The sequence below is a fragment of the Rhincodon typus genome, chromosome 2 (assembly GCF_021869965.1).
Source record: "Rhincodon typus isolate 14 chromosome 2, sRhiTyp1.1, whole genome shotgun sequence".
In the NCBI taxonomy this organism is placed as follows: Eukaryota; Metazoa; Chordata; class Chondrichthyes; order Orectolobiformes; family Rhincodontidae; genus Rhincodon; species Rhincodon typus.
The window spans coordinates 126617804-126637572 of NC_063333.1; the positions used below are offsets into that span (position 1 = coordinate 126617804).

A 19769-nucleotide genomic window follows, 5' to 3' on the forward strand; every position below is an offset into this window, starting at 1 on the left:
GGGGAGAGACAACATGATAACAAAATGTAACAAACTAATAGAAAGGGAAGAAATGGTTCACAATTTGAAGATGTTGAACTCAGTGTTAGGTCCAGGAGGCTGTAAAGTGCCTCGTCTGAGGATGAGATGCTCTTACTCCAGTTTGTACTGTCATTCACTGGAGCACTGCAGCATGCCAAGGACAGACAAGTGGGTATGTGAGCAGGATGCTGTGTTAAAGTGACCGGCTACAGGAAGGTCAGGGTCATGCTTGCGCACGGACGAGAGGTGTTCCGCAAAGCGGTCACCCAGTCTGTGTTTGGTTTCTCCAATGTAGAGTAGGCCACATTGGGTGCAGCGAATGCAATACACAAGATTGGAGGAGGTACAGGTGAAATGCTGCTTCACCTGGAAAGATTGTTTAGGCCCTTGAATGGTGAGCAGGGAGGAGGTGAACAGGCAGATGTTGCACCTTCTGCAGTTACCTGGGTAGGTACAGTGGGAAGGGGTGAATGGTGTTGGTGGTCATGGAATAGACTGGGGTGTCCCAGAGGGAACTGTCCCTGCGAAATGCAGACGGGCGAGTGAGGGGAAGATGGTGTTTGGTGGTGGCATTCTGTTGGAGTTGCCTGAAATGGCAGAGAATGATCCTTTGAATGCGGAGGCTGGTGGGATGAAAAGTGAAGACAAGGGGGATGTGATCACGCTGTTGTGAGTGATGGGAAGGGGCACAAGCATAGGTTTGATGTGGTTGAGGGCCCTGTCTACCACCGTGGGCAGGAAACCACAGTTATGGAAGAAGCAAGCCATGTCGGCAGTGCTGTTTTAGAAGGTTGCATCATCCAAACAGATGCACGTAGGCGAAGGAACTGGGAAATTGGGATGGAGTCCTTGCAGGATGTGGGTTGTGACAAGCTGTAATCAAGGTAGCTTTGGGAGTCAGTGGTTTTTGTAGTGAATGAAAGTGGACAGTTTATTCCCCGAAATGGAGTCAGAGAGGTCAAGGAAAGGAAGGGAAGTGTTAGAAATGGCCTACATGAAAGTTATAGAAGGGTGAAAATTGGAGCCAACATGAACAAAGTTTGCATGGTCCTGGCGGGAGCATGAAGCGTTACCGAAACAGTCGTCGATGTACCAAAGAAAGAGTTATGGGAGGGGGCCAGTGTGTGACTGAAAAAAGGATTGTTCCACATGCCCTGTAAAGAGGGAGGCGTAACTGGGACCGATGCAGGTGCCCATAGCCACTCCTTTGACTTGGCAGCGGTGAGATGAATTAAAGAAGAAATTGTTCAGTGAGAGAAAAAGTTCAGCCAGGCGGAGAAGAGTGATGATGAATGGGGATTGTTCAGGCCTCTGGTCGAGGAAGAAGCCGAGAGCTCTCAGACCACCCCGATGGGAAATGGAGTGACAGAGGGATTGGACATTTGTGGTGAACAGGAGGCAGTTAGGGCCAGGTAACTGGAAATTGTCAATATGGTGGAGGGCATTAGAGGAATTGCAGATGTAGGTGGGCAGGGTCTGGACAAGTGAAGAGAGGATGGAGTCAAGTTAGGGGGAACTGAGCTTGGTGGGGCAGGGACAAGCTGATTTGGAAAGGAGGTAGAAGGATTGGGAGACTACTAGGTTGGAGGCAGTGGGGGGAAAATCTCCGGGGGTAATGAGGTCAGTGACGGTCCTGTCAACAATGGCTCTCAGTGGAGCAGGAGTAGGCTGGTTCAATGGGCCTACAGGGGCAGTCTGGTTTGTGGATGATGGGAAGGAGGTCCTATTTGTTGCTTTTTATTACAATGTTTGTACAGTTCACTTGTCATTGACTATCTTAGTTACTGTAGCACATAACCTTCTCAACAAACAGGGCTATGCGTGCTCTGTGTATATGCCTTTTAGCTTCTCATTAGCATTGTTATTACTGTGAGTCTAGCATACTCCTTCTGTCTGTTCCCTTCTTGCCTTAGGATGTTAGCCTTCTGAATGTCATTACATTTTACAATTTACATTCTTAGCTAGATTTCCACAGAATTGGTTACGTATCCCATCATGCCTGTAATATTGGCTCACTTTCCCATCACACTTAAACAAAGTCACCATAACGACCCTATTCTAAAGTTATTATTGTATGTTTCAATCGCAATCTTAATCAGTTATCTTAAATAGTTGCACTTCACCGTGAAGAAAACATTGGGGAACTACAGGCTCTAGAATCTCCCTGATAATTCAAAACAGGCACGTGGCTTGAACATATTCCTTTTGTTTGCAGAGAATAGAGTCTATGAATCTACATGGTTATTCACAATGTAAATGAGCCACACTAGAAGCTTGGCTGAATATCTTAAATTGTTTGTTTCATAGCTATTTGTGCACTCAGTATTGTTTGGAGAACTGCAGCCAACTGTAAGTAGATATGTTGTTTTGGACTTTGTCAGCATTGTCTACCTTCCCAGGTGGACCTAAAAGATCCCAAAACATTATTTCAAAGAATGGCAGAGGAGGAGAGTTATCCTTGTTGCCCTGGCTAATTTTGTCCCTCAATTAACATCACAAAGACAGATTATTTGCTCAGTATTTCCTAACCGTTCATGAAAATTTGCTGTACACAAGTTGGCTGGTGTGTTTCTTATATTCCAACGGTAACTACAATTCAGAAGTAATGACTTGGCTCCAAAAATCACCCTATGATGCCCTGCCCATGTATAAAGTAAAACGAAAAGTATGTCTTTATTGCTTTCATGTTTTCTTTCTTGAGTTTGTTTTGAATGAATCCTACCATCTCTTTTTCGAGACTTTACTGACGCCTTCAAATTCTCATTTTGAACTGAGCCTTCAAAAGACTGGAGTATTTTATTTATATCATGTAAATACATTTGCAGCTGGGAGGCATGAAACTCCAAAACAAAACTATAATTAGGCAGCCATGCTGACATAGGACGTTCCAACCTGTTATGCTTTCTTTTGGGTTCTGTGTACGTGATTACAACACCTCATTTCAGAGCCTGCCTCTGCACTAATACTGGGCACTAGTACAGATTAATTGGGCACACGTGTGTGGAAACACATGGCTCTTGGCTGATGCCCAAGTGTTAACTTGGATAACTAGTCATTTTAAAGCTGGAGGGCCGTGTTAAATTTGGACAGAGCCTTGGTTTATGATACCATGCAGTGTTCTGGTTTTCATAAACAAGAAAAGGTGTATTAGGGGAATTAGATTTACAAGACTGACACCAGAACTGATAGATTTACACACATCAGGGAAGACCGAGCAGGTTATGATTTGTCTCGAGGAAATAGAAAGCTGAAGGTGCCGTGATGAATTTGTGTAAACTCATCGAAGGGCCTCCTGACGCTGCCATTGGAATTGATCAGCAGTCCATGTCAAGTATTCGGCTTGGCAGCTTCATTGTGTAGGTTGGTGGCCACGCAAGATTAGTAGGAACCACCCTAAGGTCTTTCAGAAACCCCGCCCTGCCCCACCTCTCACCCAGTTCAGCTGCCGTCAACTCCCTGATCCCGTCTACTCTTGTCCCTTATCCCACCACATCACAGCCTGGTTCTGGAGAGGCCTTGAAATCATTTGCTGTGGGGGAGACCAGTCTCATCCTTCTGGTCTCCGTTCCAGTGCAGCAAATCTTCCAGCAGGCCTCACCGCAGTACTGGCAGTCACCAAAGCTCCTTGAGGACCTTTGATTGACTAAGATCTGTCTGAGGCAGGACTTCATGCTGCTGCAGGCCATCTGAAGTCCTAACCAAAACCAATTAATGGCCAATTGTCTGTTAACGGCTGTGGGCTTAACCCAACAACCAGAGGTGAGTTGGCTCCTAGATTTTATGCCTGGGGTGAGACCAGCACCATCTCCGCATATGAAATAAAATCCAGCCCAAAGACTGTCGGCTGTTCCTGATTGATGAATGCTGGAGAGGTATGCTGGAAGGGAGAGGAAGTGGGGTGTTTTGGTATATACTTAATAATCCTTACACTCATGGTGTTTAGAACAGCATTGTTAAAAGCTGAATTCAGAAAAATAAAAGTGTGGACGGTAAAGAAATGCAGTGAAACGTGAATGGCTAGTTCTGCCAGCCTGTGGTCAGCTTCTCTCATTAATAGTATCCTGACAGGTGGGAGATAACTCGCAATTGTTATTTTCCTGCTGGTTCACTTGACAGAGCATTTCAGTTGTTTGTGCCAATTATAAACCATATGATAGTGATGTGAAATTGATTTGCAATAGGAGGTGACAAATTGTCCTTCTTAGGCCTTGCAGCAACTCCCTTACCTGTTAATACCATGGGATGTTTCATTTGTTGCCTTACACTGTATTTTAAAATTTTATGTATGTTGTTTTTGTCTGTTGAAGGTAGCATTGGTTTCTATCTCTTTACATCATATGCCATTGGAAACATTGTTTTTTTCTTTCTTTGCCCATTAACAACTAATTATTTCTGAGAAAGCATGGTTTCTTCAGGAGTTCAGGGCCAGTGTGAGGCAAATAGCAATGATTTCTGATGAAAGAAATAATGTTGAACACTGGTGTGTCCAGCCTATTGTTGCTATTAGCTGACCCGCCATTTTGGACTGCCTGCATGAAAGGCAACAGCTTTTCTTTGATGTGACTCAATAGTGAGAATTCTATCAACGTTTTTGAGGAAGTGCAAACAGTGTGGTTAAAGGAGAACCTGTAGATATGTTATAAATAGGTTTCTCGAAGACATTTTTCAAAGAGCCATATCAAATGCTGAATTGCAAAACAAAACCTCATGGTATAGGGTCTAACACAATGACATGGTAAGAGAAGATTGGTTGACTAACGGGAATCAGTAAGCATGTGTGAATCACTTTCAAGTTGGCAAGTTGTGATGAGTGAACTGCCATAAGGATCAGTGCTGGAACCTCAATTATTTACAATATTTAAATGACTGTCATCAAAGTGACCAAAAGTGTGGTTGTTGATGCCACAAAGATAAGGTAATTAAGTTGTGAATATGATGTAAGGTGTGTGCAAAGGGACACAGGTTGAAGGAGAAGCAAAAAATTGGCAGATGACGTGTAATGTGGGAAAATGTGAACCTGTCCACTTTGGCAGGAAGAATAGGAAAGCAGCATATTCTTTAAATTGAGAGAGATTACAGAATTCTGTCATACACAGAGATCTGGGTATCTTATGACACACATCAAATAAAGTGAATTGGCAGGTAGAGCAAATGATTAGAATGTCAAATGGAATATTATTTATTCCATTTTATACGGATGCTCTTCTCTGAGTTATGCAGGACATTATGAGATCATGACTAGAATGCTACGTAGAGTTTTGGTCCCCTACTTAAGAATGGATATGTGGTGACAGTGATGGCCTAACAGTATTATTGCTAGGCTATTAATCGAGACCCAAGTAACGTTCTGGGGATCTGGGGTCAAATCCCACCATGGCAGGTGGTGGAATTTGAATTCAGTCAAGGAAAAATCTGGAATTGAGAGCCTAATGATGATCATGAAACCATTGTTGATTGTCAGGGGAAACTAACCCATCTGGTTCACTAATATTCTTAAGGGAAGGAAATTAGCTATTCGTGTGGCCAACATGTGACTCCAGACCCACAGTAAGGTGATTCCTCTGCACAATTAGAGATCAGCAACAAATGTTGGCCCAAAGAGTGATGCCTACATCCAGTGAATAAAATATATAAATACTTTTGAAGTTGTTTAGAGTAAATTATCTCAACTGATTCCTGGGACAACTATGTATTTAATAGTCTAACCGCTCCTGAGTAAATATTAAACAGACCACATTCTTAACTCTCACACACGCACACACACCAACCCCAATACACCTCACCCATAACAGTTTAAGATCACAGACCTAATCCTACCCAGCTGGCACCCTATTCCCTGGCACCATTCACCCCCCCACCTCTACCTCCCAGCACCCTAACGTCACACTTACCTCATGTACTTAATGTTTGACAGCAACTGTCAAAGTGGATGCCAGGACCTTTAAATTTCACAATATGGCAGCTGTTGAAAAGGGGCATGGTTTGCTGCCTTCTAACAATTCTGCACTACGAAAGGAATGTCAGAATAGAAGTATGGCCTCACATATCAGAGGGTGCTCTGAGCAAAGTCACCTCTTAGAAATGCAGAGCTCCCTTCTTCTGCAAAAAGAAAGGCTGGAGTGGCAATCTGCATGGGAATACCTTTCCTTGGAAACATGGCCCATTGCAGGCATTCCAATAGAGGTGAACACAGCACGCAGGTTAAAAACAAGAGAATCGCTGAACGCTGGCTGTGGGTAGCAGTAGGGCTAAATGGAATACAATAAATAGAATCACAAATCAAAGGCTGGAAGCTTGTGTGTTTTGCAGTCTGTCCTATGAGTTGATGTATCACCCAGCAACATGAGGAGTGCATCCACAATGGCTGGGTGTTGTAATACCTGGATGATTCATGAGATTAAAGTCTAGCAATTTGATTTAGTGGGTCTTCAGCTACTTGAAAAACCAATCATACAGCAATCAAAGCAAATATTATTCTGAACTGACTGAGATGCTTCAAAGAATGGTGTTGCTGATAAAGAGGTGACTGCTTTCTATACATGCAGAGAATGAGGAAAATGAGGCAATTTTGTAATAGTCTCTTGTAGAAGCACAGCCATTAACCATGAGTGGGAATGTCTTGGATTTTAATTTAAATATTTCCATTTCTATGTTTTTGGTAATTGAAAGGTTAATGAAACATGTTGAAGAAAATGTCCTGTGTGTCAGATCTGCCATCCTGATGCATACAGCTCTCTTAATGAAAATATATATCAAGCCATTTTATAAGTTAATAGTTTTTCTTTGAGTTTGCAAGCAAATATTGATCCAGATTGGTTACTTGCAGAGTCTTTTTTAAAGAAGTGTAAGATTGATTTATTTAAGTATAATTTTTTTATCCTATGGGGAGAATATGGCAGAGTACCATATGACAGATTGGCCAAGGCAATTGTAAATCCTTTAGTGAATCCATCAGTGAGAATCTTTCTTGGGCAAACCTATGATGTTAGAAACAAGAGGTTTGGTACATGGACTAGGATATACAGGAAATCATGAGCACTCAGCCCAGGATGCTGTGGGAAAATGATAGAAATAGATAAGCAACCCTTGCTCTTACCGCAATCCCACTCATTTACACATGACTTCTCTGGACACTTTGCTACAAATGGTAGGTGCTATTGAAGGGCTGCTACCCATTGTACACTGGATTTTCTTGCAGCATTGCAAAAAGTCTCCTTCTTTCCTAATAATTTTGTCTTCTTATCTGCTTCTATGACATCAAGAAGTGGATGACATCATTCACTTGCTTTGCCACCTCCTGCAAGGCATTTGGCACAGTTGGTCTTAGAGGTTTCCTGTCCATCTCAAACATGGGTACCTCCTTTGCCTCGTCTTTTCTTCCAGTCTGATATTCCCAAAAGGCCTGCTCTGGCATCTGTGCATGGAGTGACAGCCTGGTTCTAGCAGTGATTAGCTGAAGCAAATAAACTTCTTAAAAACAACGGGCAACTAATTCAGAGCTCGGTTAGTGGTTATGCACCCACAGAGCTTCCTGGACCCATGAAAAATGCTCAGCGAACACATTAACTATTTTAATTGCCTCATTCTACCATATCCAATGAGGTTATTGCCTTGCTTGGGTAAAAGCACTCACGGAAAGAGTGATCATAGAGCCATTTTCTTCCCCATGATCACACAGAACCGATGAAGAGACACTAGGCTTGAAACGTTAATTCTGTTTTTCTTTCTACAGGTGCTGCCAGGCCTGCTGATTTTCTCCACCACTTTCTGTTTTTGTTTGTAGTTAATAAGGCAAGTTTGGTAAGACATCGCGACAAATCTGACTAGGCTTCACGCTGAGTAAACCCTCTTCTAAAAAAAACTCAACACAACTGACACTTGACCAAGAAGACTAAGGTTCAGTCCATAGCTCTTCCCTATTGAAGAGGTTTGATGAGGGTAATTGCCTCCATCTGTATATTTCAATTTTCAAGTGTTTGATGAAATACCCCACAATAACTTGTTTTCATGTGGGATTGAATCTGCAGTGGTTGGATAGTTGCACAGTGAGCAGAGAATCATGGTGATGTTCTTTCAAATAAAATAATGTTTGAAACGGTGCCCTAAGAATCAAAATTGCGATCTCTGCTCTTTTCATATTAATACTCTGCACTTGGGAAGAATTGCTACAATTTTAAAAGATGCAGGTGGCGTAAAATGCAGTAATGCAGTAGTGAGAATTTTTTTAATTCACTCATGGAGTGTGGGCATCATTGGCTGGGCCAGCATTTATTGTCCATCCCTAGTTGCCTTTGAGAAGGTGGTGGCGAGCTGCCTTCTTGAACCGCTGAAGTCCACTTACTGTAGGTCGACCCACAAAGCCCTTTGGGAAGGAGTTCCAGGATTTTGACCCAGAAAAGTGAAGAAATAGCAATATATTTCCAAGTCAGGATGGTGAGTGACTTGGAGGGGAAATTGCTGGTTGCAGTGTTCCCATGGATCTGCTGCCCCTGTCCTTCTATGGGTTTAGTTGGTACTTTCCAATGAGCTTTGGTGAATATCTGCAGTGCATCTTGTAGATAGTATGCTCTACTGCTAATGAGCGTCAGTGGTGGGAGGTTTGGATGTGGCGCTACTGGAGCGGGCTGCTTTGTCCTAGATGGTGACAAGATTCTCGAGTGTTGTTAGAGTTCCACATATCCAGACAAGTGGGGAAAATTTGTCATATTCCTCCGTTTGTAGATGGTGGACAGGCATTGGGGAGTCAGGAGGTGAGCTACTCGCTGTAGTATTTGTAGTCACTGTGTTTATATGGTGAGTGCAGTTGAGTTTCTGGTCTATTCTAATCACAGGATGTTAATCGTGGGAGATTCAGATATGGTAACGCCGTTGTAAGGGTGTTAGTTATTGTCTCCTATTGGAGATGATTATTGACTGGCATTTGTGTAGTGTGAATATTACTTGCCACTTTTCAACTCAAACCTGAATATTGTACAGGTCATGTTGTACTTGAGCATGGACTGCTTCAGAACCTGCGAAGTCGCTAGCTGTATTGTGCAATCATCGACGAACATCCCCACTTCTGACCTTCTAATGGAGGGAAGGTCATTGGTGAAGGAGCTGAAGATGATTGGCCCTGGGACATTACCCTGAGGAACTCCTGCAGAGATGTTCCGGAGCCGAGATGACTGGCCTCCAACAACTACAACCATCTTCCTATGTGTCAGGCATGATTCCAAACAGTGGAGAGTTTTCCTCCTGATTCCCATTGCTTCAAGTTTTGCTAGGGCTCCTGGACGGCACACTCGGTCGAATATACCCTTAATGTCACCCTTATACCCTTAATCTCTGAACTTCACCTCTTTTGTCCACATTTGAACTGAGGCTGTAATGAAGTCAGGAGCTGAGTGGCCCTGGTGGAATCCAAACTGGGCATCAATGAGCAAAGGTCCTGGCAAACTGCAAGAGCATGTAAAGAGACTGTTGAACTGGACAGACTCACGCAGATTAAATTTAACAGAGAAATGTGAAGTGATTCATTTTGGTAAGAAGAATGAGGAGAGGCAAAAAAAATAAATGGTGCAATGTTGAAGATGTGGCAAAACAAAAATGTCGGTACATAAATGTCTTTGACCATTGCAAAGTGATTTAAGAAAGCTCTTGAAAAGTCAAATAGGACCATAATTTAATAAAAGAGCCTTTGATGACAAAAGCATAAATGTTACGTTAAACTTTTAAAAAACAATAGCGGTTTGAGGTCTGAAGAAGGGTCTAGGCCCGAAACGTCAGCCTCTCTGCTCCTATGATGCTGCTTGGCCTGCTGTGTTCATCCAGCCCTGCACCTTGTTGTCTCGGATTCTCCAGCATCTGCAGTTCCTACTATAGCTGTTTGAGGTGTTCATCCATATCTGGATACTGATCCCTAAGAAGAATGACAAGGTCTTAGACAGGGTGCACAGAGGTTTAGTAGGACAATGTCAGAGATGAAAGGGCTTAGTAATTGTGAGACCCTTCCCTTCACAGCAGAAAATGGTTAAAGTGAATGTTGATGCAATTAATAAAGAGAAATTGTTTCTAGTGGCACAAAAAGAATCAGAAACCAGAGAACTGATTTAGAGTGGTTGGTAAAAGAACTAGCAGCAAATTGTTATGATTAGGAATGTTGTTTCTGAAAGGGTGGTGGAAGCAGATTTAGTAATGACATTTGGAAGTGATTTAATAAACATCTGAAGGAGAAGATTTTTCAGCACTGTAGAGGAAAAGTAGATCTAATTGGGTAAATTTTTCAAAATCAGTGTAGGCACAATGCCAGCTATTTAAAATAACCAGTGGGCTGAATCTTCTGCTATTTATCTATGGAGCAGTTGCATCGAGTTTCTTCGAGGGAGGTTTTCACCACGAGGCCTAGAGAGATCTCTCCCCACGTCTTACCAAACCTGTCTCATTAACCACTTACACTGCACCAAAGGTGTCCGACTTGTCTGATTCTAGTCCCATCTTCTCTATCGCCATTCCTGGATGAAATGAAATCACTGTTCTGCAGATAACTGCTGAAAGATTAGCATCCCTTGAGTTTATACCATCTTTTAAAGGTTAATATGCACTCAGAAAGGCATTGGCAACCTGGCATTGCTCCAAACTGGCAACCTGATTGCAAAACAGTCACAAATCACACTGCCCACTGCACACGTATACAACCCCGTTCTATAGGTGATTTTTAACCACCAGGGCTCACAGTTTTCCTGTCCCGAGCTGCATCTTGGCTAAACACTGCTGTTCAGTCCCCACTGTCCAGTGATAACCTACATTTTGTTATTGTCCAGCATGAGAACACAACATGCAGACATGCAACTGGGCAATTTCAAAGTTGATCTCTTATTTACAGCCAACAAAAGCAAACACAAATCAAGCAAAGGCTACAATTCACCCCCCACAGTGAAAAGTATGTTTTGGCCATTGTAATCAATTACCATTTTGCATTCCATGATGGTCTGCTGCACCCATCTGAGTGTCAGTCACTATGTAGATTGCAGTGCCCAGTGCAGCTCAGCGTTGTAATTCACATGGAGAGATTCTTCCTTCCCAATGTCATCTTCCTCCTCATCCAAAGACTGCTCCAGTTCTCTCAGTTCCTGAGTATCCATCATATTTCCATATTGTCAATGCAGTTGTGCAGAGAATAGCATGCCAGGATAGAATCATAGAATCCCTACAGTGTGGAAGCAGGCCATTTGGCCCATCAAGTCCACACTGACTCTTCGAAGAGCGGCCCACCCAGACCCAACCCCGACCCTATCCCTGTCACCCTGCATTTCCCATGGCTAATCCATCTAACCTACACATCCCTGGACACTATGGGCAATATAGCATAGCCAATCCACCTAACCTGCGCATCTTCGGACTACGTGAGGAAACTGGAGCACCCGGACCAAACTCACGCACACATGGGAATGATGCAGCATACTTTGTCTGATCTAAACTAGATGGAAACCTGGACCATCTAAGCTGTGTGTCCACACTTTCAGGAGCCCTATTGTCTTCTCCAGTATGGCCCTAGTTACAGAGTGTGCTTCAATTTGGTGCAAGTGAGTGACTGACTTACGCCAAAAAGGGAGTGCTTGCTTCCATTCCTAGAAACAGAACAATCTTTCAACTCATCATTGCGTTCAGTTCCTTGTCGTACTCACATGAAGATGATGAACCAATGTTCTCCTCACACAGCAGCCTTGGAAGCTTCACAAGTTATGACATGCTTTTGGCCAACATTCACCTCTTTTTAATTCATGGTCTTCTCAATGATGCAGAAATTAATGGTAATATTAGATTTGCAAACACCAGTGGCTTTGTGCCAATCACCTTTGGCTAATATTTGAAGCCTAATTACCTTCACTCCACATGCATTGCAAATGGGCGAAGGAAAAAAATGTAACTGCAGCATATATTTGCCCTTCATATATATTTTCTAGATGTTTACTCCTTCAATGCCCTAGTGTCCAGCAGCAATGGATTTCACACTTTTGCCCTTAAAACTGATACTGACTCCCAGGCTTTGTCCCAGCTATTTTCCAGTTGCATTCAGATCGATAGAAGAGCGAGTGATGTCGGGAAACACACCTTGCAGTGGACACCGTCAGCACTGGGCTCTGACTGACTGGTTGCCATTTACACCCCTGTCCCCAGACCCTGCATGGCCTGTTTTACCTTACACTACCCTGACAGCCCATTTCCAATCATCACCCCCATATCACCTCACCCCACTCCCCCATTTAGAGACCCACAATTTTGAACTTTTCCTCCAACTGTCCTCCCTGGCCCTGAGCCCGGATATTATACCTCACTGATGCCCACTCTGATACTCTAGGCTCCACCTTTGGAGATCATAGTGTTTCTCACTGCCAATAATCTCACCGTCCCTCACCACCTACCTCCACCCCACTCCTGCTATGCCCTCGATGCTGTTCCAGCTACCACCACACAACTTAAGTTTCCATCCATCACCAGACTTGTTCCCACTTCTGCAGATAGCTCTGCTAGTCCCAACCATCTCCTGTCCTTTTGGCAATGATCCCCATGGCTGCTCTTACAGGCCCCCATTGCACTCTACTCGACAATTACTCCACAGATCCCAAGGATAGTGTTTGTCCCAGACCTCTGACCGACTTCAGTATAGAGCCCCTAGACATGACTAACCAGGCTGTTGACAGCTGTATTTGCAGCTCCCTGACTGATGATTCTTGTGACTTCTTGTGGTAGCCATACAGGACTCACTGTTGCCCCCTCCCTATGGTGTATTTATACATATCGCCTGGCCTGTGCGAAAGAGCACGTTAAAACAGTTGCGTTGATAGCCTTTCGGCTATACAGTTCCAGTGTTGTTGACCCTATTGTTAAGCCACTCACTTAAGGAATGATAGAAGCTGGCATATAACCGAGATGCTGCTAAATTTTGGCCTGACATGTGTGGTGTGGGAAAGCCCTCAGTATCGGAATAAGGACATGTAGGAAACATATGCTAGCTTTAATCAAAAAAGGAAATCATGTAGAAAAGAGGGCTGTTTTATCTACTTTAGAAAGCGCTGATGGGTAACCTAATGGAGGCTCTTGGTATTATGACAGCACATAAGGTAACCTTAAGGTTTTATCCTGAGACCACAGTTGTTTAGTTGGTGTCTTGGCAACTCTGCAGTAGTGGATATTACAGTTGTTCAGTAAGTTGTCAGAATTTTGCTATCTCTTTTTCAGCACCACTGGAACTGAAGGGGCACACTCACAGCCCATTCAAATGCCTTTGACAAAACTACCAGTAACACCACAGGATTAGCGTAATGGCTTCACATTTAAAAATGAACTGTAAAACCATTGACCCAGAGGAGCTCACAGAAAGAGCCCTTGGTACCTTATCCACTGCCTCACCCACTGCTGCATTGCCTAAGCAAAGTGCCAATCTGGGTAGTGAGAGGAATAATAACAGGAATGGCCAGTGGGACAGTGAGGGGAGCAGCGAGAGGAGTGTGGCAGTGATGGGATGTGATTTCCGGTTGTGGGATAATATAATGGTTTAAAAACTGTGCTTTGGTCAAACAACTGCAAGAGATGATTGATTGTAGATAAAAATATATTAACTACACAGAGCATCAGACCTACTTCAGCTTGCTAGCTGTTACCTTTCATGGCCAGAGGCATGCAAAATTGTTTGTTTTTCTCCGTTTTAGTTTTTTTAAAGCTGGTTGTCAGTTGGCTTTTGCAATGATGTTTTCCAATTCTTTATGCCATAGAACTTTGCACAGCAGTTTTGTGATTTGGCAGAACCTGAACAAATGCTGGATAAATAGAGGTAACACAGAATGCCAAACCTGGCCTTAGAGAGTAAGGCCAATAATCAGTAGGTAGATTATGTCTCTCATGTTTCAATACCTAAATGATTTTACTCGATTTGTCTTGCATTTTCTTGGTGGAGACAGTGCCAAATCATAAATCAGATGATGAACATGCTCTACAGGAAGGAAGCAGCACCTCACAAAATGACTGTTTTATGTCTCTAGAAACGAAGCATTACTGTTGACAAAAGTGAATGGTCATCAGTAGCTTTTTGATGCATTAATGCAATCATTTACTTCTGTCTCTTATCGAATGACTCAGCCTACCAGTACATGCTGTTAATACAATTGTTAACATCAAGAGGATTTGGGCAGTATTATGATGAAGCGTTATCTGAAATATTAATTTAGTACATCACTGTCTAGACATATGGCCACATCTTGGACGGTTTAGAAGGAACAGCACAAAGTAAAGGCGAAAGGCTGCAGCAAAGAATAATGCTGCATTTGCAAAGAATACAAGCTGTTTGTCTGAAGTCACTGAGTCTAAAGTACTTATAGAAAGAAATCACATTGCCATTTTCTGTGTGTAATAAAGTTATTGGATTTGAATATAGTCAGAGACATAACAGATAATTAGATAATTCTTGTCAAAATTGAAGACTTCCTGACCGCAAGTGGAAGGTTCCTAAAGGACAATTCAAAATCTATACCATTCTCTCCAGAAAAAAAAACAAATGAGCCAGCCAGAATTAATCTAGGAAGACAACAGCTTGTGGGCAAAGTGACTTTGGCTACAGACCAATGTTTGGGACAATCCGTGATGATCCATTTTTTTCTGAATTTAACAGTTATTTAGCCAAAGTACTTTTAGATTTGGAGGTTTGTGTGTGTTTCAAGAAGGGTAGTTTCATTCATTTACACAATTTAAACTTTTTTGTAATAATCTTTACTTCATTGTTCATGCAAACTTTGTTTGCAGTAACTAGTTTTTATTTGTAACTAAATGAAATTGGCTGGTCTTTTCTCTGATACTGAATTATACACAGCCAAACATATGAATAATTGATAATGGCATCTCCCTTTTTAAAGTATCACTTTCTTGTGACTAGTGGAGGAATGGGAAAGGAAAGGAACTGGGTGAGCATTCCTTACTTGGTCGTAAAAACAATCTAACTGAGTGGCAGATAAAATATGATATGGGATATTGTGAAGTTGTGCACATTGGTAGGGAAAACAGAAATCATGGCTGAAGCTGACCAGAAAATAGCTAAGTGTCATTTTTGCTGAGTTTCACAGAGGTTTCTCTCCACAAGGCCGAGCAAGTTTTCTTGTGCTACCGTTCCAAACTCACCTCATTACCTATGCGTCCCACCCCTATGGTGCTTCGCTTGTTCTATTTCCCTCACTTGCTTAAGGCAGAAGGGCTTGTCACTGCCAGAATATCCTGGGATCCCTCGTGCTGGCTCCATCTTTGAAGCCCAGCTATGCACCTAGTCCAGCGTATTAGAAGTCTAGAGTTGCCCCTCATTGTGTGTGACCAACGACAAACCAAAGCTTCTCAGGCAACATAGGTGACACATTTGACACTTGATTGTACATGCAAGTGCATAGTTTTACAACTATCTCTGCTTAAGAACCAAGCCATACATCTTACCTGTTCTTAGTCTGTTCAACCTTACAGTCTTGTCTCTGTCAATGCTGCTATTTCCCTATTGCCCAGTATAGTCAAGCATACGCAAGGAAGAATTCAAATGATTCAAAACATTCACCTCATTCACCTACACCAAAAACACACAAAATTCAATCTGCCACAAGCTAAATTTCCCTCTGAGATGGGTTCTGATGAAGGGTCCTGAGCCGAAACGTCGATTCTCCTGCTCCTCTGACGCTGCCTGACCTGCTGTGTTTCTCCAGCTCCACACTGTATTGACATTTCCCTCTGAACTGCTTGCATGTTAAGAACCAACGATTTTACAGTAAATGATTGATGATTGCACCCTGCTCTCACCTACTGCAAATGAGTGTCAGTTAGATCCTGCCTGGCTTGTAGGGTCCAATGGCACTGAGCCTTGTCATGCAGAAGGTGGTGTTCCTCCTGCTCAATGTTCTCGTCTTCCTTCTTGGAGAACTGCTCCCATTTTTCTAGTTCTTGAGCATCCATCACATCCCCTCCTAACTTGCTTTAATTCTGCAGTGCACCAAATGCTGGGATCATGTGGCACACTGTGTTTATAGTGTGTAGTGTAAGGTCCACTCGGACCAATCCAAGCAGGAGAAATTTATCTTCAGCGCATCTATCAGTGGCTCCATCATGGCCCTGGGCTGAATTGCATCTGCACTCAGCCTGGGTCAGGGAGTTATGTAATGAGGTCATCAGCCATCGTTGCGGAGGGTAGCCCTTGTCTTCAGTAACCAGTCTTAAAAGCCATCTGGACTCTCAAACACAGCAGGAACATGGGAGTTCTCAAGGGTATAGGTATCATGGCAGCTCCCAGCATACTAAACTCAACCTTCTAAGGAGTGATCACAATGACCACCGATCATTTGCACATTGAAGAACCTAGCTACATTGTGATATAATCCTTTCAGTGCAATGTATGTACAGTCCATAATGGCCTGCACCTGGGTGAAGTCAGCTACATTGTGGAAACCTAACGTCCTGGCTGCAGCACTGACCTTGTCCTGGACAAACGGGATGGAGCACCTTGGTCTGGCACAAATAGCACTGGTAACAGCATGAATACATTGATGAGTGGGTGATTAAGGTCCTAGGCTTACTGTCACATCTGTTCCTGTTTCATGTCTCAACCCCTCTGTTGCATCACAACTACTGCTGCTGTGGCTGGATCATCAGTCATGCTTGCAGTGATTCTATGTGGGGAACATAAGGAGCTGAACAGGTCCTTAGTAATGTGAGCAGTCAGCATTCACATCACTCAAATATAATGGCTTTGTATACTGTTTCATATAGTGGGACACAGGGCACTCCATCAAGGAGGGCCATGGAATCACTCCACAACTTCGTCTTTGGACTGTATTCCATTGATTGCAGCATCAGTCATGTCGCAATGATAGAGTAGGACATTGCCAATGCTGCATGATTACTGAATCTTTCCCCTCCCAGCCTCACATCACCCATAAAAAGCAAAATTGCATTTAAGAGTGTGCTGCAGTATAGTTACAGTTAAAGGTGAAAGAGAGCCAGTGGCCGTGACCACCTATACCTTAAACCCCTTCCCATCATCCTGTGTCTTCCAATGCACCGCCACCTCCTCTTATATGTCCACACTTCATCCTGTCCCCTCAACTTCACCAGTTCCCGCCTGCAAACCCCAGTGTTGATTCCCTTCTGTTCCTTACCATAAATATGTCCCCTGACACCTCTCCATGCACCTCCTCCCCGAACATTCATTGAAATGACCCTAAGACTGACCTTGGTCTAACTGCTTGCTGACGTGTATGGACAGCCCTGACTGATGACTGACCAAATGCCTGCTTTCCCAGTACAGATACAAAAGCAGAAATTGCTGGAAAAGCTCAGTAGGTCTGGCAGTATCTGGGGACAGAAATCAGAGTTAACGTTTCAGGTCCAGTGACCCTTCCGCAGAACCCTCCCTGACTGACAATCCACAAATCCCTTATCTGAGCTGCAGTACTGATCATGTCACAGGAACGTGAGAGCAAGCACTGACATCTGACACAAATTGCACCATTAATAGTCAATGCATCTGTTGGTCCAGGATTGAGAGATTCCATTCAGGCTTCCTTTGGTTCCTTGGAAGTAATCAACATACATAGTTTGCGCAGTTGTCACCTCGACAGCCACTGAGCGAGGATGACCCACCCATCTCTTCATTTCACAGGTCCCACTCCAGTGGTTGGCACAGTTCTGGGACAGTGTGCTGGGATATTCTCAGCGTATGGTGACACTGCACATTGCCCAGCTGAAGGAAATGACATCAAGAACACAAGACTTTGGGCCTTCTGTATCTCCTGCACATTCTGAGAGCACCTTGAGTTGTGACTCCTTCTTGAGGAGGCTGTTCAGCCTTCACACCGGGTTGCTGATGGTCCTGATGCTGCCATGTCTGTTCCTCTTCTATTTCTCTGCACCTTCATTACATCACAGCAACAATGATGATGACCCCTGCTGAAGTGGGGTCCATCTTCTAATGAACTTGTGTGGGGAGCAAGAAACAGAACAAGCTCTGAGTAATGTGAGTATAAGACCTTACAATATAGGAGCAGAATTAGGCTATTTGGCTCATCGAGTCTACTCTGCCATTCGATCATGACTAATGTGTTTCTCAACCCCATTCTCTTGCCTTCTCCCCATAACTGTTGATGCCCTTACCAATCAATAACCTATCTATCTCGGTTTTAAATACACTCATTGACTTGAGTCATCCCCTCACTTTGAGGCTTTGCCCTCAAGTCTCAACCCACCTCCTTGTGGAAACATCTTTTCCATGTCCACTCTATCCAGGCCTCTCAGTGTTCTGTAAGTTTCAGTGTAATCAACACCCCCCCACCGCCTCATCCTTCTAAACTGCATTGAGTGCAGACCCAGAGTTCTCAACCACTCCTCACATGACAAGCCCTTTATCTCCAGAATCATTCTTATGAACTTCCTGTGGACCTCCTTCAAGGCCAGCACATGCTTGCTTTGATACGGAGCCCAAAACTGCTCACAATATTGTAAATGTGGTCTGACCAGAGCCTTATATAGCCTCTTATATAGCACCTTATATAGTATCTCTGCTGTTGTATTCTAGCCCTCTCAAAATGAATGCTAACATTGCATTTGCCTTCCTAACTGCCAACTGAACCTGCATGTTAACCTTAAGAGAGTCCTGAACTAGGACTCCTAAGTCCCTTGTGCTTCTGAAGCCTTTCCCTATTTTACACCTCTATTCTTCCTACCAAAGTGTATAACCTCATGTTTTCCCACATTGTATTTCATCTGCCACTTCTTTGCCTGCTCTCCTCGCCTGTCCAAGTCTTTCTGCAGCGTCCCCACCTCCTCAACACTACCTGTCCCTCCATCTATCTTTGTGTCATCTGCAAACTTGGTAACAATGCCCTGAGCTCTTTCGTACAGATCGTTAATGTGTTTCATGAACAGTTATGGTCCCAACTCTGAGTCCTGCAGAACTCCACTAGTCACTGACTGCCATTCCAAAAAAGACGCTGTTATCCCCACTCTCTGCCTTCTGCCAGCCAGCTAATCCTCTAAGTGAGCATTCACATCACTCTCAAATGATGGTTTAAGATGGTTCTCCAAACACTGGGACGTCGATCACTCCAACAAGGAAGGTTGGGACACAACTCTACCTGGACATATGACAGAGATCTGTATTCCAATGACTCAGTCATATCACAAAGATACAATAGGAGTTGTAACTGCTGTTTGAATACCACTACCTTCTCTTCCTGGCTCCACATCACCCAAGAAGGGTACCATAGTATATCAGAGCATGTTGGTAATGACTTACAGCTCAAGGTGAGAAGGAGTGGGTTCCATGCCCCTGTGCAGCTCTTGAGGATCTTGCAGTAACTTTGTGCCTTGTGGCCTGCAGGGTGCCACGTTTATAGTCACTTCTGATTTATTTTGCTTTCCAGAGGTGACTGTTTTCAATCTGCAAGGGCCAAAGATATGATGATCAAGATAGTTTATGACCAGCATTTGACGATACATGTTGTATAATGTATGCATTTCACATGCACCATGATATGATTAGAGATAACTTCAACCTATATTATAAAAGTACATGATTAGTGCAATTATCCCTTGAAAGGCCTCATGTTACTCACAAACAGAGCCTGTGTGTTCAACAGAAAAAAACACACTGCGCCCAGTCTGGGTGTGGTTGCTGCCATTGTACGCTAAGCAGTGCACATTTAGGAATCTAATGACCAGGGAAGGCAGTGCAGCTGACAGTTTGTGCA

At 43.4% G+C, this 19769-nt stretch overlaps 1 long non-coding RNA gene across 1 annotated transcript in view; it reads left to right on the plus strand.

The window, feature by feature from the left end:
• The window catches only part of LOC125486799, a 363489-nt gene that overhangs the window by 306982 nt on the left and 36738 nt on the right, over nt 1-19769 (plus strand). The gene's annotated exons all lie outside the window — the stretch shown is intronic.